At 36.0% G+C, this 25,850-nt stretch overlaps 2 non-coding genes across 2 annotated transcripts; both read left to right on the top strand.

The window, feature by feature from the left end:
* The first annotated feature begins 10,575 nt into the window (after positions 1 to 10,575).
* TRNAC-GCA (transfer RNA cysteine (anticodon GCA)) lies at positions 10,576 to 10,647 on the top strand. The gene has a single exon. It is a non-coding gene; the product is annotated as a tRNA-Cys (tRNA).
* Positions 10,648 to 25,469: 14,822 nt separating this feature from the next.
* TRNAW-CCA (transfer RNA tryptophan (anticodon CCA)) lies at positions 25,470 to 25,542 on the top strand. Its single transcript has one exon. It is a non-coding gene; the product is annotated as a tRNA-Trp (tRNA).
* Positions 25,543 to 25,850: the final 308 nt, after the last annotated feature.

The following is a 25,850-nucleotide window of genomic DNA, read 5'->3' as shown; positions in this document are numbered from 1 at the left end:
ACAAACGTAAATGGTACAACTGTTACGTAATAACAGAACTCTGAGTGAGTGAGTGATAGTCACTCAGTCATGTCCGACTCTTTGAGACCCCATGGGCACTGTAGCTTGCCAGGCTCCTCTGTCTATGGAATTTTCCAGGCAAAGAATACTGGAGTTGGGTGCCAAATAGTCTCATAAAAGAAAAAAATTGCACAGTCTGGAGTTGCCACTAGAGTGATAGTCCTCTGGTTTGGCTGTTGACATAATTCCATGTTGCAAACTCTAGAAATGCATAGGAAATTTGAGGGAAAGTCACAGTTTACTTATTGTGAGCCCTAAAATAGAGAGCAAAAGGATACAGTGAAGTTTCCCCATGATTGGCATTCATTGTACAGGTAAGTATTCTGAGCTGTTGCTAACAGCTAATGCCTACCCCATGTAGAGCATTTGTCAGCCTGTGCTTCCCTTATAGCTCAGTCAAAAAAGAATCTGCCTGCAGTGCAGGAGACCTGGGTTCGATCCTTGGGTTGGGAAGATCCCCTGGAGAAGGAAATGGCAAACCACTCCAGTATCCTTGTCTGGAAAATCTCATGGACAGAGGATCGTGGTGGGCTGTAGTACATGGGGTCTCAAAGAGTTGGGCACGACTGAGGGACTAACACTTACTTACTTCCACATGCTGGTCGATGCCCAGGGAGAATACTCATGGATAGAACCAACTCAGATAGTAGGTTCTGCCTCTTTCCGCCTGCCTAACTGAGTCCATCACTAGAGAGGTAAAAAGTAAGACTCTGACTGCCTCACTCCTATGCTTTTTATTGCAAGTGTCTTCATTCTTGCCTCTTCTACCATGGTCAAATTAGAAAACTAAGAACAGTTTCCCTACTTTGTTATTACAGCAGTCTTGTTTAAAAGAGACCCTGATTCACTTAACGTATGGCCTGTTGAGCTCTTGCATATCCCTTTCTTTTTGTATTGCCTTTACCTGGTGGCTCAGACAATAAAGAACCTGTCTGCAATGCACTAGACGTCGGTTCGACCCCTAGGTCTGAAAAATCCCCTGGAGAAGGGATTGGCTACTCACTCCAGTAGTTTTGCCTGGAGAATTCCGTGGATAGAGGAGCCTGCTGCTAAGTCACTTCAGTCGTGTCCGACTCTGTGCGGCCCCATAGATGGCAGCCCACCAGGCTCCCCCATCCCTGGGATTCTCCAGGCAAGAACCCTGGAGTGGGTTGCCATTCCCTTCTCCAATGCATGAAAGTGAAAAGTGAAAGTGAAGTCGCTCAGTCTGACTCATGTCTGACTCTTAGCGACCCCATGGACTGTAGCCCACCAGGCTCCCCCATCCATGGGATTTTCCAGGCAAGAGTCCTGGAGTGGGGTGTCATTGCCTTCTCCAATAGAGGAACCTGGTGGGCTACAATCCATGGGGTCGCAAAGAGTCAGACATGACTGAGCAACTAACACTTTACCACATACATACTATTCTACTTACTTCTAAGATCTAATGTTGGGCAAAAATCAGACACTGTCCATAACCTTATGGAGTGTTATCCCTAGCCAAGAAGACAACTGAATTAGCTCACAAATAAATTGAACTGAAGCTCTAATAAATGCTACAGAGTGAAGGTGCATGGTCCCCTGAGAGCACATAAAGTGGAGTTGCCCTGTTTATGGAGACCAGGGAAGAATTCCACGTGAAAGCTGAGCCTAGAGGATGGACAGGTGCTAAACAATGCTGCAGATGCTCTAGGGCCTTGCCCAGCCCACCTCTTCAGGACTAAGGCAGTAATTCCCACCCATGGGGGAAAGTCAGTGGCTAATAATTTGCAGCTAAATTGTTCTCCAACTGGAGATAGAGAGCGATGGGAAGGGTGGGCAGGGCAAGTTCAAGACCTGACTGATATCTTTGGTCATTTCTCATTCATAAAATAACACTACTCCAATTACCTCAAAAAGAACTAAATTAAATCACATATATGAAGAACTGAGCAGAGAACTATGTAAGAGACATTTTAGGGCAACTGAACATGGACTTGTTGACAGACCATCCTGGCTTCAAATTATAACCATGCTATTATTCAATGTGTGAAAGCAAAGATAAATGGTTACAAAATTTTCAACCGCATAAATTTGCTGAAGGTATTATGAAAAGTGAAAAAGTGAAAATGTTAGTCACTCAGTCATGTCCAACTCTTTATGACCCCATGGACGGTAGCCTTCAAGGTGCCTCTGTCTGTGGAAATCTCTAGGCAAGAATACTGGAGTGGGTAACCATTCCCTTGCCCAGGGGTTCTTCCCAACCCAGGGATCAAACCTGGATTTCTCTAATTGCAGGCAGATTCTATACCATCTGAGCCACCAGGGAAGCCCCAAAGGTACTATAACCCAGCACAAAGTAAAAATGTAAGCATTTCATTTTCATATTAATACTAATTAATACCAAGTATCTTAAATTGTCAAGGATAATTGTTATTTATTATTAGCCTTTTATTTTAGTGCCTAGAATAGCATTAGAATTTCATAAATATTTCAAATGAATAAATTGCAATTTCCCAGTATGTAATTTATTCAACAATACTCACATTCATTAACCACACTTGTTAATTGCTTTCTGTGTATGGAAACTGTTGTAGGTAAAATGTGCCTGGTATGCTTGGAGAATTGGTAGATATTTATGACTGTCAAAGAAGATTTAAATAGTAATATAAAATTTTGATTTCTTTTAAAGAATATAGGCTTCTAAAAGAGGTCAACTCTAAGATTTGAAAAATAAGAATATTCTTACCCATCCATATCCCATACAACTCTGCAGGCTTTTTTCATATCCCTGTCTTTCTTTCTCTTGTTTATATAGAAGTAGTTTAAAAAACATCTATGAATTATTAGTTATTAACTTCTCACAAGTTGCTAGGTGTTGATATATATCTACCACAGACTGCAGATGAAATGTTCAGAGCCATATCTATTAAAAAGTTTTGTGTCATAAATTTTGTGTAAAATAGAACAGTATCAAATCAGAAAGACTCTCTGTAGCCTGTCTCCTCTTATCTACAATCATTCCTTTATGAAGTTGTCAGCCTGAAGAAAATTGTCAAAAGAATACAGTAAGAATCAGCCCTCACTGTCTCCTATAGAGACCCATTTAAAACAAAGTTCAGATCACCACTTTCCTTTCAGATAAAGGTAAAGGAAATAGACTATTTGAATAAAAAGAACTTTGAGGTCTTCATAATCAAGATGAAGGGGGTGTATTGGAAGATAATATGATGTAATTTTTAAAATATCAAAAGGAAACATATTATCAAGATTAGTCTGCAATTCATTTTGCCCAACACAATTACAGAGCTCCAAATCAGCCATCCTTAATTTGAATGAGTTTACTTTCATTTAACTTCACAGATTCAACATTGAGAACAGTGACAGCTCACCTTCAGTATTTAGTCCCTACTACAGTTTGTAACATTAATGTTTTAATGCTGGGAACAGTTGCCCCATCCCAGAAGCTAGATCTTACATTTGATACACTGGTAATATTTATCTTTTGATAGCAGGTTATTGCTGGCCCTCCCCAGTGTCTCAGCGGTAAAGAACCGACCTGCAATGCAGGAGACTCAGAAGACGTGGATCATGAAGATCCCCTAGGTCATGAAGATCCCCTGAAGGAGGAAATGGCAATCCATGCCAGTATTCTTGACTTGTGAAATCCCTTAGACACAGGAGACCAGCAGGCTACAGTCCACGGGAGTCACAAAAGAGTCAGACATAACTTAGTAACTAAACAACAATGATAACATGCAGGTTATTCTTAGGGCAATATTAATATTATCACATAAGTAAAATTCAAGCCATAATGTCTTTGAAAGAGAAGGATGACTGACAACGCATCACTTATTTCAAAGTCTACACTTGAGAGATAATGATTTTTAATTTCTTATAAAAACCACAGAAATCTCAATAATATTTCATAGCATTGTTTAGAATAATGAACACTCAGGAAAAGTTAGGATTCTCAGGCACCATTCTAAATGTTTTACATCCCTTCTTCCTTGCCACCATAGTAGCACTAAGGTAGTCATTGCTATTATGATCATTTTACAGACAAAAAGACTTCCCATGGAAAACTTAATAATCTGTCCAACATCATTATTTAAGTGGAAAACTAGGATTTGAACCCAGGTTGTTAAATTCCAGAGTTCTTATTCTTAATTAACTTTTAAAAATTAATAAGGATTTAGCATATAAAATATGATATTATTGTAGGCTATTAAGTTCAAAAGTCCACATGCATACCATTTGTTGAAAAACTCTATCGAGTCAAATTTTCAGCTTCAATTCAGAGAACCACCTTGAGAAAAATATGTTCAGTACATCTTCCCAAACATCTCTCCAGATTTATTTTTCACAATTAGATTTCCAAAAAGTAGAACTATTTCAAAATTTTAACTTAGCAAAATAAATTCCTAAGGAAAAATATCTATATAAATGCTCATTCTTGAACACATTTTTTAAATATTTCTGACTGCTATCTTCCAGAAATATATTTTTGGCAATTTTCCTCAAGGTTATCTATTGTAGCAATCATATACAAAATAAATGATATACATAGGAAAATTGTTTTCCATTTAGTTAAAACACTAAGTAATTATTTCATTCTCTTATACCAAATCTACTCAGTAAGGCTCAACTTGATGAAGTATGTAATTTGAAATTCTTAAGTTTGTAATTTGAATGATTACTTTCTCCCATAAGCTTCTTAGGGATTTTTTTTTCACTTGTAAAGCTAGAACATTTGGCTACCCAAACTTAGCTTCAACAGAACTTGTCACGCAATCCATTGTTTATTAATCATTTTCTACTGATAATCTAAATGATGATTAGTCTTGCCTCAGTGAATTCTCTACTCTTTTAATACACATTGAGTTTAACCCTGTTGCATACTCTGATTTGTCATAATTCTGAGAAGTGAAAGTGGAGAATATTTCTTTAAAAAACAGATGAAATCAAAAGAAAATACTCTAAATGTGAAAGAAATTGCAAAACTAATGTTTTTATCAAGGCCAGATGTCATAGATAACACAGGAAATGCCTACATATTTTACAGTTACTAATCCAAAAGAAATCACAAGTTGAAAGCATGTTTCAACTGGGAGATTTCCTTTTAATTTAGATATACAAGCTGTTCATTTATGAACCATTTATGAATTATACTAAATAGTAATAAAACTGCCAAATGAGTATGGTAAGCTATTTTTCATGCAAATGACATTTCAGAAGATTGAGGTAAACAAAACTTCCAAGAAACATATATTATTACATGCTTTTCAAAAAGTCACCATTGTTATTTGTTAAAAGGGCATAATAGGCAGAATTGGACAACTTTCAGACAGATATAAATTCAGTCTGGCAAACCAAACTTTTCACTCTGGAGTAGACCAGCCTTGCATGTACACAGCTAAATCAGCTTTTGACTCCTCCGTTCTCAACACCCCTTTTATCTATGCAGACTCATTCATTATACTTTTAATCTCTCCAGACCAACTCTGTATTGCTTTCTATTTTTCTAGTCATGGTTGTAACAATCCATCTTCCTCTTCTCTACTTCCAGTCTATTTTTATATTCCCTTAAAAACAGTCTCTTCACAAAATCAAATTTTCTATGATTCTTGTTGGAGGCAAGGCTTAACTTCTTTTTTCATTCCGGAAAGAACGAAGTATGAGAAACAAAAGTATAGAATGACAAAATAAAAATAGACATTTTTTTTTTAATTTAGAAAAATCTCTGTTTTGAAGCTAATCATCTGCTTGACTAATACAATTATCCATGTCTATTTGATATCATCTCTGAGTCTCTGGGACAAGGACAAAGTACTTCAGTACAAAGTCTAAAATACTGGGCTCACCAGGCATTCAGCAAGTGGGAATAATGAGGACCTTGACCTTTAGAAGTTCTTTTACCTTTACTATTTGCCAGAATTCACTCCATTGCTATTACTTGCTTGAATGATTTCACTGAATTTGGAAAGGGTATATAGAAAACATTGTATTTTCAATTCTCTAACTGCCATCTCATACCATGCATTAGTCAGCTCTAGAGAATAAATGAGTATAAATATTAAAATTTATTTCAATTTATTCTTTTTCATTCAATGAAATTATTCAGATAAAAGTTTTAGTTCCGGAAAGAGTTCTGATGTCTTAATTACACTGATGCTGCTTGCTCAATTAATTGGATCATGGTGATAATGAAGGCAAAATCTTGTGCTGAACAATGGCTTTGCTTTTCCTAAGCTGCCAGCTCTGCCCATAACAGAGGTAGATGCTTAACACACATCTCGATTAGTCAACAGAGCAACAAAGTGTGAATAGATCTGCAAAATGTGTCATCGCCATTGAGGAAATTGTTTGGTATACATGCACAACCCATAGTGAGAGAAAAGCATCTATTTGGTATAAAGATCTGGTTTGTTAGCTTTCAATTATAGTTTAGTTTGAGCAGAGCAATGCCAATGTCCTTGCCATATAGCACATAAATTGTTTAAAATTCTAAGAACCCTTACATAACAGCAAACATTTGGGACATCAATACATAAAAACATTAGGGTCATATTTCCAATTAAAATGTTTACACATCTTTAAATGAAGAAGCATTTTTGTTTATTATGACCAGTAGGAATACCCTTCTGCAATTGATAATAACCAATAGTCAAATGGTCCGATAAAGATTCATTGCTTGTGCTGGTGTTGCCTGATTATTTCTAATATTATTTGTTTCACATGGTGGTGGTTTAGTCACTAAATCATGTCTGACTCTTTGTGACCCTATGGACAGTAGCCCGCCAGGATCCTCTGTCCATGGGATTTTCCAGGCAAGAATACTGGAGTGGGTTGCCATTTTTTCTCCAGGGGATCTTCTCTACCCAGGGATCAAACCTGGGTCTCCTCCATTGCACGCAATTTCTTTACCAACTGAGCCACCAGAGAACCCTATTTTATGATTATATTATATTGATAACATTAATATAAATGTATCTTTCACTAGTTATTTTATACCTTTGATGCAAATAAGACATAATAGTGCACCACAACCATGAGAATATTTCTGTACAGTTTTATAATCAAGTAAAATCCTCCAAGGATTGTTTTATGCCTCACTGGGACCCTGGAGCCTAGTTCAATGCCTCACACAGAGAAAACTCATGGAGCATGCTTGTGGAATTTCACAGATCCACTGAAGCACCATTGTGTGCTTACAGATCAACAGCATACCTACGAGCTGTGTGTCTGATACTTCTTTGCAGTCCTAGATCCGCAGAAATGTGAAAATTCAGCCAAATTTCTCAAATTTTCATCAGCTCACATGAGAATCATTTGGCTATAGAGAAAGAAATCATAATAAAATCCCTGTAGGGGGACAGGCAAATAACATAAATCAATAATGGAGGAAAGAGTATGAAATAGTAGAGAATCATTGAAAATGGCCAATTGGAGAGACCAGTCTCTTTAATGTGAGTGCTTCTTAGATTTAGCCAAGCACTGTCAAATCATGAGCATCAAGAATTATCAAATAATCTGACTTCTAAGAGAATTTGGAAATCCAGAGTTCTATATGAACTCTCAGATTATTCAAGTTTGGAAACAACTAAAAATATTTAAAAGCATGAAGGTCAAACAAAGCACATTCAAGCCATAACTTTATGAGCTTTTGTGAACTGCAAAGAAAATGGAGCAAGAGTTGTGAAGATCTGGTTCTAAAATATAGCCTAAATTCCTTTTTTATTATGTAAAATAAAGATTGAATTACATTATTTTTAAGATCCCTTTCTGTTATAACAACTTACCTCTTTATTATATGCAGAAAGATATATGAAATATTGACCTCAGTCATAAAATAAGGAGTGTGCCTGAATAATCCTTGGAACATCCAGAAATATACTGTGTAGTCTATCAAGGAAAAAGTCTGGGGGAAGTTATGGGGAGAATGAGAAAGAAGAATAAATAGGATGCCATTACACAAGGAGGTTCTGTGGTAAGTATTCACAAAACATGACTGAACTCGGTTTGCCTGTGGCAGGCGTAAATTTATACAGTCAGTGACAGAAGAGATAAGATTACTTGGAGGGCTGGTGAGAGTCTGTTTTGGTCATTAGACTTTAGAAAAAGAAGGTCAGAGGATTTATTTTGAAAAAGAGGTTTAGGGAATCGGCAATGAGGCTCAATAGTAAGAGATATATTGTCAACAAAAGAAGCAGGAGAGAAAAGTTAAGAACAGGATTGTTGGAAATGCTGGAGCCAAAGGAAGCATTTTAGTTATGGGATAAGAAGAGTCTTATTTAGAAGCAGTGTCCACAGATAAATCAGAGGTAGAACAAAACAATGGGAGCTAGCTAAGTGATTTTAAAAGACTCACTCAAAATTGGCAGGCCTACAAAAATAGTCTGCTTTGGCGGTTTCTTAGAAAAAATTTTGATGAATCTATATTATTTATTCCCAAATGTAATCATTTCTTACACAGGACTGAAATATGCTGGATACTTTTCTTATAAATTTGGAATAATAGTAAGAATGATTAAGGATTGATTAAGGATAATTGGAGAACAAACAACATATTCCCTTCCTATTGGCTAGATTTTATTCTTTATAATATTCTTTATCTAATTTTGATTTAAGAATGCAAAAAAAAGAGTTCACTGTAAAGATAACTACACATATTGTGGGCTCAGTTACTCGGTTGTGTCAAACTCTTTGCAACCCCACTGACTGTAGCCCACTAGGCTCCTCTGTCTATGGGATTGTCCAGGCAAGAATAGGAGTGGGTTGCCATCTCCTCCTCCAGGGGACCTTCCCAACCCAAGGATCAATATGTCTCCTGTATTGGAAGGCAGTTTCTTTACCACTAGAGCCACCCGGAAAGCTCCAAAACGTGCAAACATACTATTTGAGGATTAACAGACAAAAACATGCTGGGTTGGTAAGTAGCAGAGTTCCACACTGCAGAGGAGGAGATGGATCTGGAAAAGGTAAGGTAAGCTTTATTCACTGCCTACATATATGCTGGGAACTCTGGTAAAAGTTCTATCACTGTTACATCTTAAACAAATGACAGAAATTACTTGATATATATGGTGAGTGTGTGTGTGTTAAGTCACTTCAGTCTCATCCCACTCTCTGTGACCCAATGGACTGTAGCCCACCAGGCTCATCTGTCCATGGGGATTCTCCAGGCAAGAATACTGGAGTGGGTTGCCATGCCTTCCTCCAAGGTATCTTCCCCACCAAGGGATTGAACCCATGTCTCCTGTGGTTTCTGAATTGCAGGAGGATTCTTTACCACTGAGCCACCAAGGAAGCCCGATATGTAAGGCATCACCACATTTTTGAGAAGAGAACATTGACGATTATCATTCTTACATAATCTGCCTAAGGTCCCTGACGGCCGACCAGAATTTGAATTCAGATTAGGTGGATACCAGATTCTGTATTCAAAATTGCTCCAGTGTGTTATTTACCTCCAGTGGGTCAAGAGTAATCATTATTGCCATTCTCAGAATGTTTTTCTATTAAAATGTCTTCAGGTGGTCCACTGACTAAGACTCTGAAGTATTTTCAGGGTGGTCCACTGGCTAAGATTCTGGACTCCTAATGCAGGGGGCCTGCGTTCGATCCCTGGTCAGAGGAAACTAGATCCTGTATGCCTCAATGAAGATCCTGCATGCTGCAACTAAGATCTGATGCAGCCAAATAAATAAACAAATAAATATTTTAAAACAAATTGCCTTCAGGCTTTTGTGCTAACTATCCCTTTTTCCTGAAATGCCAGTCCTCCAAATCCTCAAGTAGCTCATTTCTTTTTCTCAACAGGTGACAAGTCATTGGTCTCCTTCTCTGGGAACCTTCTCTATGTGAGCTATGCCAAGTGGCTTCTTTCTCCAAGTCACTTTCCCTACTCTGCACTGGTTTTTTTTCCACCATGGCACTTTCAATACCTTACATTAATTTAGTCATATTTCATCTCTGGAAACTACCTCCTTCACTTAAAATGTAATTTGTATAAGAGCAGTCTTCTCATATATAGATATACATATATATATTATCTAAATTTTTAATTAGAGGATAATTACTTCACAATATTGCGATGGTTTCTGCTACACATCAACATGAATTAGTCATAGGTATACATATGTCCCCTCCCTCCTGCACTCTCCTCCCACCTCCCTCCCCATTCCACCCCTGTAGACTGCCACTAAGCACCAACTTTGGGTTTCCCTGTGTCATATAGTGAATTCCCACTGGCTATCTATTTTACATATGATAATGTATATGTTTAATTTGATCTTGTAAATCTAACACTTAAAACCATGACTTGCATATATTAGCCACTTGATAAATCTGTGCTGAATTCATGAATAAGGACTGATTGTCTAAGCTTGATTTCTGATTATTTTTGAGTAATAACTTAACTGATAGTTCTGTGAACCTTTTTTTTTTTTTAAAAAGGCCTTCATCTTATCATGTCAGATCCTCAGTTCTTACAGAAGTAAACACGAATAAACAAGGTATACAGTAAATATGTAAAATAGTAAATACAGTAAAACTTCCCTGGTAGCTGAGAGGTTAAAGCATCTGCCTGCAATGCAGGAGACCTGGGTTCAATCCCTGGGTAGGGAAGATCCGCTGGAGAAGGAAATGGCAGCCCACTCCAGTATTCTTGCCTGGAGAATCCCATGGATGGAGGAGCCTGGTGAGCTACAGTCCACGGGGTCGCAAAGAGTCGGACAGGACTGAGCAACTTCACTTTCACTTTCACAGTAAATATCCTTAAGGAGCTTCCGGCCATCTACTGCCACGACTCCGCCCATCAAACGTAACGTGACATTCATGAACTGTGAGTCCACGTCCCCATAGGTCTATTGATTTTCTCAACTTCTCTCACAGCCTTTCCTTCCTAGTGCTTTGCACATCACTCTTCCTGAAATACCCCTTACTCTCCATTGGCTAAATACTACCACTAATTTATACCTTGGACTGCAAGGAGATCCAACCAGTCCACTCTAAAGGAGATCAGTCCTGAGTGTTCTTTGGATGGAATGATGCTGAAGCTTAAACTCCAGTACTTTGGCCACCTCATGCGAAGAGCTGACTCATTGGAAAAGACCCTGATGCTGGGAGGGATTGAGGGCAGGAGGAAAAGGGGACGACAGGCGATGAGATGGCTGGATGGCATCACCGACTCGATGGAGGTGAGTCTGAGTGAACTCTGGGAGTCGGTGACGGACAGGGAGGCCTGGCGTGCTGCGACTCACGGGGTCGCAAAGAGTCGGACGTGACTGAGCGACGGAACTAACTAACTAACTAACTGATTTATAGCAACAGGTTCAGTTTTTCTTTCCTTTTTACCACAACTTTGCTTTCTTTCCAAGTACAGACCTTACTTCATAACACTATATTGGTTATTTTCATTTCTACCTCTCACACCAGATTTTGGGATCTTAAAGGCTAGGAACATGAAATAATTGAATTTAAATGACTGTTTTACTGTGTCATGCCATTCTTAATGACTAGTTCATTTTGTCTACATTTCAGACTGAACTGATCTTTAAGAATGGTAAGCCAATATTTGTTTCCATAATGAATTTTCTTTTTTGTATGTCTGATGGGAATTTAAACACTTTTCTGACTGCTATTTACCCATGATTTTTAAAAAATCATGAAGATTGCTACAATCTGGGTGAAGTGAAAACAGCCAGTAGCAATGTGCAAATAACATTCATGAGATGGGTTAGTCATGGAATTTCTGGAAGCCTTTGATATACAGCAGACCACAACTCAAGATTAAAACCACAATAGTTCTAAAATATCTACAAAAACTAATGCAAGACAACCAGAGTCCTGAATTATTGTGTGTGTGTGTGTGTGTGTGTGTGTGTGTGTAGTGTATACATCAAATTTATAGTTACACTAATTTAGCTTTTAATGTAGAAAAGAGTTTCTCTCCTACCGCTAAAGTAGCTTTAAGAAGGATCTTGTCTGTGGCTCATAATCTTCCTATTACTTTATCTTCAAAGAATGAGAGTGACCCCTACTGTCCAAGTTAAGTAGATAAAGTCTTCCACTTTTCCTAAGGAACTTTCAAATGCAAATTTTAACTTACTGCTTACAATTTCTAATCAAAATCAGAATCCCTTATTTCACCTTAAACCCATTATTAAAGCAGAATGAAAAGAGACATTTGATGAAAGTTTTTCACCAATAAAAAATGTATGCACTTAATTTAGCCTCACTGCATATTCTACGCTTTCCAGCATGGCAAGCTTTTTTTTTTTTAATTATAATAAGCAAAGAAAAGAGGAACTGAGGTGAAATGTCAGCTTGGTAGTAGAATAGGCATCTGAACAATTGCAATTGATTTGGGATGTAAAAGAAATGCAGAAAGATCTGATTTTGCCTAAAATCGAGATTTCAGTAATTCTCTATTTTAAAAGACTAAATTAGAAGTACTGGTTTTCTTTCACACTTTTGGTTTTAATAGACATTAAAAGTGAATAGAAGGCTTGGCTGTAGATAATAAAGATTTCTGTCATTTGTTGAAGTAGTACAAATCAATATAAAAGCTAGAGACCCGCAGTCACAACAAAGACCTCAGTATGGGGCTACCAAGAAAGATGACATCTCAAATTTTCACAGAGAAAAAAAAATTATAAAAAGAAGTTGTTCTTTGAACTGCTAGATATCCATTCTACTTTTTTAAATAATGTGTTTTAATTGAGTTTTTATTGAAGCCACCTTTGGAGACCTTAAGAATTTTTTGGAACTCACTTAAGTTTTAGTATTGAATGTATTTTTTTACAAAATGTAATGTACCACATTGACTTGCATTAAAAATTAAAATACTTTGAAAACTTTTTAACCATTTCAGTCAAAATGGGTTCCAAATGAAAACAGAAGGGCTACAAAATATTGCTGTAGAAGAGTATGTCTGTATCCATGGTATCAATAAAGTGTTGATTAATGTTCAAATGAAATTAGATTTGCAAGATCAAAAATGATTTTTATAATTATAGAAGTAACTAAAGTTTGGGTGTAATTTTTCATAGTTATTTGCATCATAAGATAGTTGCACCCCAAACTCTGTGATGGTTTAACATAATGATATTGAGATTAAAAAGTATTGGTATAGAAAATTCTTAACACATAATATAATATCTCAAGCTAACTTTCTAATAAGTATTGTTGATTTCTGCACGGGTCCTCCGTAATTAAGGAGCTGCTTTTATTTTTTCTATCTCTTAAATTTTTAGCCTTGATGTTTAGAGATCAATTTGCTTCAGAAGACAATTCTGAAAAATCCATGCCACAATGAATGGGGCCAAAGTAGGTTCTGGACTATTGAAAACACACAGCTTTAAGGAGAAAAAATGGTGACAGAGGTAGGAAATGCTGAAAGACAGAAATATTAATGTACTCTATATTAGTTACTAAATGCGTCTGTTCAGCATGGTTCATTTGGTTTCTGCTTAAATTATATTGACTGTTATAAATATGTTATTGTACAATTCTTTTTCTTCTTACCATCACTAAATAATTTAAGACCTGCAATAAAGAAAAATGCTGACTCCTCAAACTGAAGACAGTTTTGCTTTTACAAAATTAAAATAAATTTCTTATTTAACAATATATTTTAGGTAGAGGAATATCATGAAATATTATATTATTTCATGAAAGTTATCAAATTCTTTTGTTGAAATTTAGATCTATAAAAGGAGGCTCAAGAACAGGAAATTCACATACTTGCTTTCAGCATAAACTTTAGTTAAAAAAAAAATCCATAGACAATATACCATCTGTCTCCTTTACCATGTGAAAAGAAAAGCTTTGAAAATCCAGCCGCTGCTAATGTGACATGTTGAAACATTAATCACCCCCTTAGGCCAATATAATTGTAGCTCCATGTTAATTACCTAACAATTAACAGCAGTAATTTCCAAGAGGCAATCAATGAATTAGCTTGTGATTTTCCCACAGATTTCAGTCCCACACTGCCAATCTGAATGCATTTCAAATTCCTCACTGTGGTTCATCAATGACACTTCTGGTGTATGAAATAAAAATTCATTTGCACCCTTACTAATTAGGCTCAAATATGTCCCTATGTGTATTGCAAACTCTATTCACTAGCACAAAATCTCTGCCACAGGCATTTTCTCCCATTTAAAAATTCATTTTCTATTAAATTAGAAGGTCACCTAGCAGGAAAATGTACTAATCAAGATTTTATCACTAACGAATTAAAGGTTTTTAATAAGCAAGTTTAATTAAGTTATCCTAACAAGTGATAACAGCTATTTACAACTTACGGGAATATGTGTGTATGTGTACACTAGAGTATTGAGAGTTTGAAATCATATTTCTTGAATTCAGTAGATGTTATGTATTCCATACACAGAAGGAAGTTGACTAGGTACATATGTATAAGACTGAAATCGTTTCAAATATAACAATCTCTTGCATTGTTAAGAAGGGAGTTAAGAATGGGGTGCTTGCTTGAAAAAATTAGTTTTCTATATTTTAAATAATAAGAGACAGAGAATATTCAGTTTAACAGAAAATTATCTTCTTTGCTTGACCCCGTATTCGTACTAATGTGAATTATATTTATGTGTTGTTAATTTGCCTTATATTCTAAATGCACAAATATTATAGCTGATTTTTCTCTCTTGAGATAATGATAAAAATTTTACTTCCAGCCAGTTATATATCATTTGAACAGACAAAAACATCATCTTAATGGATATATGTTAAGAAGCACAAGTTTCTTCTTAAAGTGTGTTACTCTCCACAGAGTAAAAGTGAAACTTAGATATGATAAATAACCACCTATCTGCTCAATTTCCTAACACTTTGTTTTTACCTTTTAAAGGAAGAAAAAATACAATTGTGGAATTGCGAAACTGCCTATAGATGTCTTATTGGAACTTCACCATTGCCATACTGTTCTCTCTTCATCACTTATTATAAAAGAAGATATTCTTTTAAAGGAAGATACCTTTTAAAAAGGAAGATATCTGTTTAATTTCTTAACACTTTGTTTTTACCTTTTTTATTGTCAGGCACATATACAAAGATTCTTGTTCTCTGAAGAATATCTCCTTTTATAATAAGTGATGAAGAGAGAGCAGAGGAAAAATTAACAATATGGCAATGGCAAAGTGCCAACAAGACACCTATAGGTAGTTTTGCAATTCCACATTTTTCTTACTTTAAAAGATTTGCCGATCAGATTCATCAACCCATAACTCAATTCATTCACTCATGAAGCACACACCTCTTTGAATACTATATTTAATATAAATCAAAATGAACATTTCACGTTATTTAATGGTGTCTTGAAATCTGCATGAGGCATGTGGAAAAGTTTTTTAAATGGAGAGGAGTCAGAATTAGCAGAAGAAAGACCAAATCCACTGTCTTGTATGTGGCTCACAATGTTATTAATGAACACATGCACTGGGATATAGATAATTTAAGGAGACTCAGAAATTACAACCTAGAATATTATCAAATGCAAATCCTTTCATTCTCAGATTCTTTTTTTTTTTTTTGAGCAAGTTTTGACACAAATTATAACTAAATCTTATTACAAGGCACTCAACATTAAATCATACAATTTTTAAACTCAGAAGAACCTTAAAAGGTTAATTTAAAAATGGAAGAACTGAAGTTAAGTGATGTAAAGTGACCTATTTATGGTCACACAACCAGTTAATAGCAGACATAGATTTACTGACCTGTTAGGCCTATGCCCTTTATACCACATTATGCTGCTACACTGTTAGTAATGTCATTATTTTTGTCATTAATGTCATATTTAGCAATAATTACCACATTTTATAAAGAATTTGGGGAGTTTGCCTCTTGCCTTCCTGACCCATTCATTCTTTCCCACCATTAACTGTTAAGTGGTAATACAAAGAACACAATAATACCTCTTTAGTCCTATATGATAATAAGCACCCAAGAAACCCTCATTTACTGGCATTGAAGGCAACCATTAAACTGATTTTCAGTTCCCTATTATCCATCTCTATTTCCTACCACTCCCTCATAATCTTATATATGGGCAGAGATTTGACCCTTCAAATGAAAGAAAAAAAAAAAATGGTACTTTAGTCATTTTTAAAATTTTACATTTTGCAAAACAAACATACAAAATAACAGTATTGGGGATTGCCAAATCTACAGTGACAATTTTTCTATTCATTTTTTTTAATTTACAAAATATCTTGTTATAATATCCAGAGGTATTTTAGCCATTCCTACATTTGTTGTCAGAAAAACTTTGCCTTCTTCCTATTCAACTCCAACATATGATCAAGATGCATGTGCCCCCAAAATCTGCCTTCACTACACTAGGCTTTTCCTATTTTCATAAGTAACTTACACTTTTTAATGAGTGTATGTCACAGATTAGCTTTAATTACTAAATTTTAATGTTTTCCCTTATTTTTATATAGCTGTATAGTGATATATTTATATATGTGTCAGCTTAAATATAATTTCCTCAAAGAGATCTTATCTGATCTCATCAAACAATGTAAAATAAAAACTCCAGCCAAAATTTCTGTCAATACCATGATACCCTTTTATTTTAATTACATTTCAAACTCTGAAATTGTATTCTCTATTTACTCATTTATTTAGTGCCTTCGCCTTGCATAATGTAAATTTTTATTTTAAAAAGTGATCTTACCATTTTAAATAATGTTCCCCTGGATCTAAAACAGGGTCTGCTTCAAATCTTGACTCAATAGTAAAATCTGTCTTTCCTCTAAAACAAGAAGAAAAAGACATAGATATCTACTTTGATTACTTATATTCAACATAGTCACTTATGGCAAGCCTAGACAAAGCAATTATTCAAGAAAAAGAAATAAAAGCCATCTAAGTTGGAAAGAAAGTAAAATTGTCTCAGTTTGTGGATGACACAATCTTATACACAGAAATATTGACTCAGCCAAAAACTTTTAGAACTAATAAATTTATCAAAATTGCAGAATGCAAAATCAATATGTGAAAATCAGTTATTTCCACACACCAACTATATAAAAAGGAAATTAAAGGAATAATCCCATTTATAACAGTATCAAAGAACAAAATATTTAAGAATAAACTTAAATGAGGAAGTGAAAGTCCTGTGTACTGAAAAACTATAAAACACTGGTGAAAAAAATTAAATGGAAATAAATAAATGGACCGATATTTAGTATCCATGGATCATAAGATTAATATTGTTAAAATGACAATACTCCCCAAAGAGATATATAGATTTAATGTAATCCCTAGCAAAATTCCATCACAAGAAAAAAAACCTAAATTTCTATGGAACTATAAAAGATCTTTGATGTTGTACAGTTCCTAAGTCATGTCCTAAATAGTCAAAAAAAAAAAAAAAATCTGAACAAAGCTGAGAGTATCACACTTTCTGACTTCAAAATACATCACAAAGCTACAGTAAAAAAAATAATAATGATAATATGATAACAGTTTAAAAAGAGACATATTGACCAAAGGAACAGAACAGAGAGTATAGAAATAAATCCAAATATACATGGTAATTGATCTCAACAATGGTGCCAATAATACATAAATGGAAACAAGATAGTCTCTTCAACAAGTGGTGTTGGGAAAACTTCATACCCACTTGTAAAAGAATGAAACTGAGCTCATATCTTACACTATGTGAGTTCATCCTAAGTTGCTTCAGTTGTATCTGACTTATTATAACGCTATGGACTGTAGTCCACCAGCCTCCTCTGTCCATGGGATTCTAAAGGCAAGAATACTGGAGTGGGTTGCCATTTTCTCTTCCAGAGGATCTTCCCAACCCAGAGATCAAACCTTCTTCTCCTGAAGCTCCTGTATTGCAGGCAGATTCTTTACCACTGAACCACAGGAGAAGCCCCATTTTAATGCTATATGTGGAAATTGACTCAAAATGTATAAAAGACTTAAAAGAATATACTTAAAATGTGCGACTTGTTGAGAAAACACAGAAGAAAAATGTCTTGATATTGGTCTTGGCAATGATTTCTTGGATTTGATACCAAAACTACATGCAACAAAACAGAACATAGACAAGTGAAATATAAAAGACTAAAAACCTACATAGCAGAGAAAACATCAAAAGACAAGATAACAAACAGATTGGAGAAAAGATTTGCAAACAATCTACCTAATAATGGATTAATGTCCAAAATATGTAAGAATCTTCTACAACCTAATAGGTAAAGAAACAAATAACCTGATTTAAAAAAATATATACAAATGACTTGGGTAGCATTTCTGCAAAGAAGACAGCTGCTGCTGCTGCTGCTAAGTTGCTTCAGTCGTGTCCGACTCTGTGCTACCCCAGAGACGGCAGCCCACCAGGCTCCCCCATCCCTGGGATTCTCCAGGCAAGAACACTGCAGTGGGTTGTCATTTCCTTCTCCAATGCATGAAGGTGAAAAGAGAAAGTGAAGTCACTCAGTCATGTTTGACTCTTAGTGACCCCATGGACTGCAGCCTACCAGGCTCCTCCATCCATGGGATTTTCCAGTCAAGAGCACTAGAGTGGGCTATCAAATACAAAACAAAAAGATATTCAAAATGCCTAATTAATAGGGAAATTCAGAGCAAAACCACAATGAGATGTCACCTCACATCTATTAGGATAGCTCTTATAAAAAAATAGAAGATAGTGTTAGCAAGGAGGTGGGAGAAAAAAGGAACTCTTATATACTGTTGGTGAGAATATCAAATGGTGTAGCCACTATGGAAGTAACATGAAGTTTCGTCAAAAAAATTGAAAATAGCACCACCATTTGATCCAGCAATCTCACTTCTGGGTGCATATCTAAAAGAATCAAAATCCAGATCTCAAAGGGTTATCTATGCTTCTCCGTAAATGAAACTGGAAGACACTACAAAGTGAAATAAGCAACCGCTGAAGGACAAATACTGCATGATTCCATGAATATGAGGTACGTAAGATAGTCAAATCCATAGAAACAAAGGATAGAATAGTGGTTATTAGGGGCAAAGTGTGTGTAAAATGTGGAATTGCCTTCTAGTGGACATAAATTTTCAGTCACATAAGTTCTAGAGAGCTGCTGTACAGCAAAGTACCCATAACAATACAGTATTTTGCACTTTAAAACGTAGAGAGAGGATAGATTTTATGCTATGTCCTTACCAGAAATAAAGAAAAGCAAAACATAAAAGAACTCAAGGAAATTTTGGAGGTGATGGTTTGTTAGTACTTAAGTTGTGGTAATAGTATTACAAGTGTAAGCAGACATTCAAATTCATCAAGATTTTTGCATTAAATGTATGCAATTTTTGTATATCAGTTATACCTCAATAAAGTTTAAAAAATGATGATTAGCAGATCTGGGATGTTCAAGCTCTGCACATTTTTAAGAAAAATCTGCCTCTTGACCTGTTTCTAGGAGACAATTTCTAAGCCTTGGAATATGTTGCCTCATAACAGTATCCTTGTTTAACCTGGGCCTTAATACATATCAAATAGTTTATGGTGACAGTGTGATCTGTGGTGGGAGTCTTAGGCCATGCAAAACCAGTTTGACCTCAGGTGTGACTGGAGACTGAATACCTAAGATCAGCCAGGTATATCTGATTACTTATCTATAATCAGTAAAATCCCTGGGGACTAACACTTGGATAAACTTCCCTGGTTGGCTATATTCCACGTGTGTTGGTATGCATCACTGCTTGAATCATCCAGTACTATTCACATGACTCCAGTGGGAGATGACCACTGAAAGCTTGTGCCTGGTCTCTCCTGGACTCTACCCATATGCCTTTTTCTTTTGCTGATTTTGATCTGTATCATTTCACTGTTAGTTGTAACAACTTTTCTGAGTTCTATGAATCTTTCTAGTAAACAACTGAATGTGAGGGTGGCCTTCAGGGCCCTGAACACACTATGTTATTAGTATGGTAACCTTTGTTGTTGTTCAGTGGCTAAGTCCACCCCGTGAACTGCAGCATAGCAGGTTTCCCTCTCCACTATCTCCTCAAACTCATGTCCATTGAGTCAGTGATGCCATTCAACCTTCTCATCCATCCTCTATTGCCCCCTTCTCCTCCTGCTATCAATCTTTCCCAGCAACAGGGTCTTTTCCAATGAGTCAGCTCTTCACATCAGGTGGTCAAAGTATTGGAGCTTCAGCTTCAGCATCAGTCCTTCCACTGAATATTCAGTGTTTATTTTCTTTAGGGTTCACTGGTTTGATCTCCTTGTAGTCCAAGGGGTTCTAAAGAGTCTTCTCCAGCACTACAGTTCAAAATCTTTAATTCTTCCATGCTCAGCCTCCTTTATGGTCCAACTCTCACATCTGTACATGACTACTGGAAAAACCGTAGCTTTGACTCTATGGACCTTTGTCAGCAAATGCTGTCTCTACTTTTTAATATGCTGTCTAGGTATCTTTCTAATTTTTAGGAGTATTACAGTGTTCAATAAACTTTTGAAACTTCCTAATTTTTTGCCTGCTACATATACATGCCTGAAAATAAAGTATGCAGACCCTCCCAAGAGGTCTGATGCAACGGTAGGATGGGGCTAGCCTCTCCATATCACAAGTTCCCCTTCCTGTCCTCAACTGCCTGTCACCTAGTAACATTCAAACCACCAGTGAAGTCTTCTCATCCTTTTTCTTGTGTACACTACTGTGACCTTCAATTAAGGTATTTGTCCACGGATCCTGGATCTGCTTGCACGAGCCCTATTCCTTGGCACCCCAACCCCCACCATGTTTGGTCCCTTGTGGCATGTGGTAACTCTGTTTCTCTAGGACCTAAGACTATAGTAAACTTTGTTTTCTGGTACTCTTCCTATGTTATTTCTTGTGGGCATAACTGACTGATCATCTCAAAAAAGAAGATATAAAATAGGAGCTCAGAAATGTAATCTCAAGTATTTTTATTTGCATTGTGTTGGTGGAAATTTATTTGTTTGCCTATTTTTTTTTTTTTTCTGAAAAGGAATTTTAAAATCCTCACTATCTCTTTTGTTTTCACAAGAAAACAGAAGGGAATTGCTTTGAAGCAGCTTATCGTCTCTGACTGCTTATCATAATATGGCTATTTGCAATTGTTTCAAATCCTAGAGATTGTTCTTCAGCACATCCCATCTAACAATCCAAGTGTAAATACAGCCTTAGGGGAAAAAATAATAATTTAATGAGTGACATCTGAACAAATGGATAACCCTAATTTTTTGTACCCCTGCTCTTCTGTCAAAACCTAATATGAACCTATATAAGAACACATAATATATGCATAAAATCTAGGCTCGTTGAACTTGTAAATGTCAATAGAGGTAGAATCACATATTTCTTTTATATACAAATTATCTCTCAATTTAAATAAATAATTGTATTAGTATTAAACATTTAAGCCATCCAAGCTTGTGAATATCATGATGGTTAACACAATTTAAAACATGTTTAATAGAACAAGGACATTATACATCTTTAGTCTCAGTTTCTGTATACTTCAGTAGCAGTTTTTACTATTGCTATTGAGACAGGATCCCTGATTTTCAAAGAATTTATAAATCCAATTATTTTTATCATCATTTTTTAAAATCATCACTATTTTGAAATATACCCCCAAGATGAGTCTGTTGTTTGGAGGCCAACATGCTAAATAAGTCCATATTTAGAAATGTCAAAGATGGATGAAATAAAAAAATACATATTTTATGTATTCAAGTATATGTACACATTTTATATCACCTGCAGGGATTTCCATTACAATCTGATCAAAGATTACTCAATAAAGCAACACAAGTCCCCAGAGAACTTTCAGCATTGTCTTTGAAAGATGATATTGTAAGCCATGAGAGAAAAGCAGAACTAGGTAGAAAGAAAACAAAAATGTAGCAACCAAAACAACCTCTTTAAAATGTAAAATGTAAGGAAAGGGGTGAGATGTATATATTTAATAAAAAATGAATCCCTCAATCGACCTTTTTCCCAATTTGATTTTAATTTAATGATTCACAGAATTTCCTTCCACCCAGAAAAGTATACACTACCTCTCTCATGTGTAAAAATATTGTCAGTTCTGAAAAGTCTGTTCAGCTCTCTGTTCTTTAATTTTTAAATTACAGATAAGCTCAGAAGTCTTAGTTCATCATCTCTTATTTTCAGCTAGTGGACCTGGAACATGGTTTCAGCCTTTGCATCATGTAAGAGTCACAAAATTTTGTTGCTGTTCTTGTTTAGTCACTAAGTTGTGTCCAATTCTTTGCAAACCCATGGACTAGAGCCCACCAGGCTCCTCTGTCCGTGGGTTTCCCAGGCAAGAACACTGGAGTGCATTGCCATTTCTTTCTCCAGGGGATCTTCCCAACCCAGGCACCAAACCTGCATCTCCTGAATTGGCAGGCGGATTCTTTACCACTGAGCCACCAGGGAAGTCCATGGCTTAGGTTAAAAAGTTAAAAATTAGCACGTTTCACTTTCCTCTCCGTTGCAAGTCCTACATAACTAGCACTCTGTAACAGAAACTGGACCTTAACACCCCAGGTAAAAATCTCTGAAGCAAATAGGGCAAGTTTCCAAATATTCTGGTCATCTCTTTCAACACCTAGGAAAAATATCCTTCTAAAAAGAACTGAGCACATTGAACCAATAACAGTAGTGATGGGATGCATGGGTCCCTAGGATAGATTCCATCAATAGAAAAATCCTTGGAAGCAGGATTGAAGTTTACTATAAACTTCAGAAGTTATAGTAATTAAAATGGATGGTAGAAGCAGGGGGAAAAGTCATTAAAAGAAGGCAAAGGAGTGCTAACTAAGTCCACTCAAATCAGGAAATTGTATGGGACATTATGAAAATTTTTTTCTCTCAGCAGTAGATGAAAATAATTTGGCAAAACTGGGATTAAATCAGAGACTGAGGAAAATATTGTGATCCAAGAATTTTATACCTATGCAAGATATTTTCTTTATTTTTATCTTTTTTCCTTAAAAATATACATGGAGATATGAATATCTACAGTGAAAAGGCAAAGAACACTGAAATCAAATACAATTTGCATTGCTTACTGAAATAAAGATATTTTATTCTTGTAAAAATATTTAAATAATTTTATAAGACTTTTCAAAAAGGTGTCTATTTTCAACTAAGTATGTAAGAATCAATAGCTTTTTATGCCAGTAACAACTAATTTGAATATATAATAAAATAGAAAATCCATTCAGAATAGGAACAAAAATATGACATAGTTAGGAAAAAGCATAACTAGAGCTACACAAAAATTTACATAAAAAGAATTACACGGCCTTACTGAGGGATGTAAAAGAATTGAATAAAGAGATAAATTATATCACTGAATAGTTATTTTAATATCATATATATACAATTTATTGATACTAATCTATATTTTAATGCAAGCATTTTAAAATGTTATATATTCCCTTACATGTTAACTTGAAATTTTTAAAAGTTTTATTCTAAGGTGCTACTTGTTACTATATATAAAGATATAGATTTACTGTATATAAGGGATAAACACAAATATACTTATTGTGGTGATTTTTACAGTAGTAAAATTACAAAAACAAATTAAATGTTTAATGATACCATACTGGGCTTCTCTGCTGGTTCAGTGGTAAAGAATCCACCTGCAATGAAGGAGACACAGGTTCAGTCCCTGGGTCAGCAAGAAGCCCTGGAGAAGGAAGTGGCAGCCCACTCTAGCATGCACACCTGGGGAAATCCGTGGACAGAGGGGCCTGGTGGGCTACCATCCATGGGGTCACAAAGAGTCAGACACAACTTAGCGACTAAATAACAACAACAATAGCACGCTAGTTAATCTGTGATAAATCTATATACTATAATAAGCATAACAAGATAAAAATTAATAATAGTTTCTTATGTTTGAACATCATGGTCTGTCACAGTATGTATTATAAAATTCTGTATTTAAAGAGGAAATGAAAGAAGTGTCCTAGTGTTCCAGTGGTTAAGACTCTGCCAACCAATGAAGGGGACAAGAGTTCGATTCCAGGTCTGGGAAGATTCCACATGCCGAGGAGCAACTAAACCCACGCATGTAGTTGTTCCACACTGAAGTCTGCTCCTAGAACCTATGCTCCACGACAAGCGGAGCCACAGCAGTGAGAGGCCTGCGCACCCCAACTAGAGAAAGTCTGCACGCAGCAATAAAGACCAAGTGCAGACAAAATTAAAAATAATAAGTAAATAATGTTTAAAAATACAAAAAAAGGGTAAGAAAGAATTGAATAATGACAAAGTTCTTCTTTAAACTAAAGAATGTCATTTGGAATTATTTTCCTCATATAATAATCATTCTTCAGTTGAACAAAACTACTAAAATAAGTTCTCAAGTCATAAAAAATGATAACCAACAATTGTCCATGGGAAAACTATAAAGTGGTTGTCAATCTAAACGCAGAAATTCATGTGAGATGTGAGTCTGCTCTGCTTACTAGTGTATTTCAAAATGTCTTTCTCAGGTTTGGACCTAAAAGGAGCATTTTGGAGAGATGATTGAACTAAACTTGGCACCTTATACTAGAGAATGCCTGGCATTCTCAATACATTATTGACTCTAGACCAGGGAACCAGTGCCTTTTCTCTGCCCCAGATGAATATGTGTTCTGCTGTTGACCATTTGTGCCACCATCAATAGGACAGTATATATCCAGTGTTGGCTGGTATCAACATACCATACAGATCCATCCATAAACCAGACCTCCAAATATCTTTTGTTACCTGGCTGCAAGAACTAGCCAAACACCCAAGGAGAGGTCAAAGAAGGGTAACAAACCAACAAAGGAAGGTACTGTGGATGTTTGAGCCAACTATTTGTGCAATTTGCATGTCTTCCAAATCCATTATAGTTGGACTGTGTCTTTCATAAATGATCCCAATTCAATGGTAGTGCATGTCTAATTTATTTATTTATTGGAACAGAAAATGTTGAACTGGTGAAGGAAACTTAGGCCTAATATTTGGTTGATGTCTTATAGCCAGATGTTCAGTCTTTAACAGTCATTGGCTAGGAGCTGCTTCTCAAATGGAGAATTGTTAATGACAGAGGATGAAAAGACACTGCTCGAAATTATGGATCTGCCCAATGTTTCCCTTACTGGAGCTCAGCAGAGTCTCCATAAAGCATCCATAAGTGCAAAAGACACTTAGAAAGTATCACTGGTCATGATATTCAAGTCTTAGGTGGTTTACACAGCAGCCTGGACTTGAAGAACTCTCTCTCTTTTTATGAGTCCTACTCCAAACTGGAATCCTTATGGTTTGCTCAGCAAAATGATCAGAACAGTGTACCCAAATTTGGTATATGTTGCCTCCAAAATCCAAAAATCCCACTATGCCTCTTTCTTTGTGGTAGACAGTACAAAGTACAGCAATTTACCTTTACATATGAGGACTTCCCTGGTGGCTCAGAGGTTAAAGCGTCCGCCTCCAATGCGGGAGACCCGGGTTCGATCCCTGGGTCAGGAAGATCCCCTGGAGAAGGAAATGGCAATCCACTCCAGTATTCTTGCCTGGAGAATCCTATGGACAGAGAACCCTAGTAGGTTACAGTCCACGGAGTCGCAAAGAGTTGGACACGACTGAGTGACTTCACCTTCACCATGGCAAGTCTATTTCAAACAAGCCCCAGAAAATGGAACGTCATTGCACTGATGTGACAGGTGCCTGGAATTTCTTTCAACTTACCATATAACCTTCTAGCATATATGTTCATTGGTGGCTGAGAGGTTAAAGCGTCTGCCTGCAATGCAGGAGACCTGGGTTCGATCCCTGGAG

The sequence above is a fragment of the Budorcas taxicolor genome, chromosome 14 (assembly GCF_023091745.1).
Source record: "Budorcas taxicolor isolate Tak-1 chromosome 14, Takin1.1, whole genome shotgun sequence".
NCBI classification, from domain to species: Eukaryota; Metazoa; Chordata; class Mammalia; order Artiodactyla; family Bovidae; genus Budorcas; species Budorcas taxicolor.
Note: the sequence above shows the minus strand (reverse complement) of the source record. Positions and strands in the feature narration are given on the sequence as shown.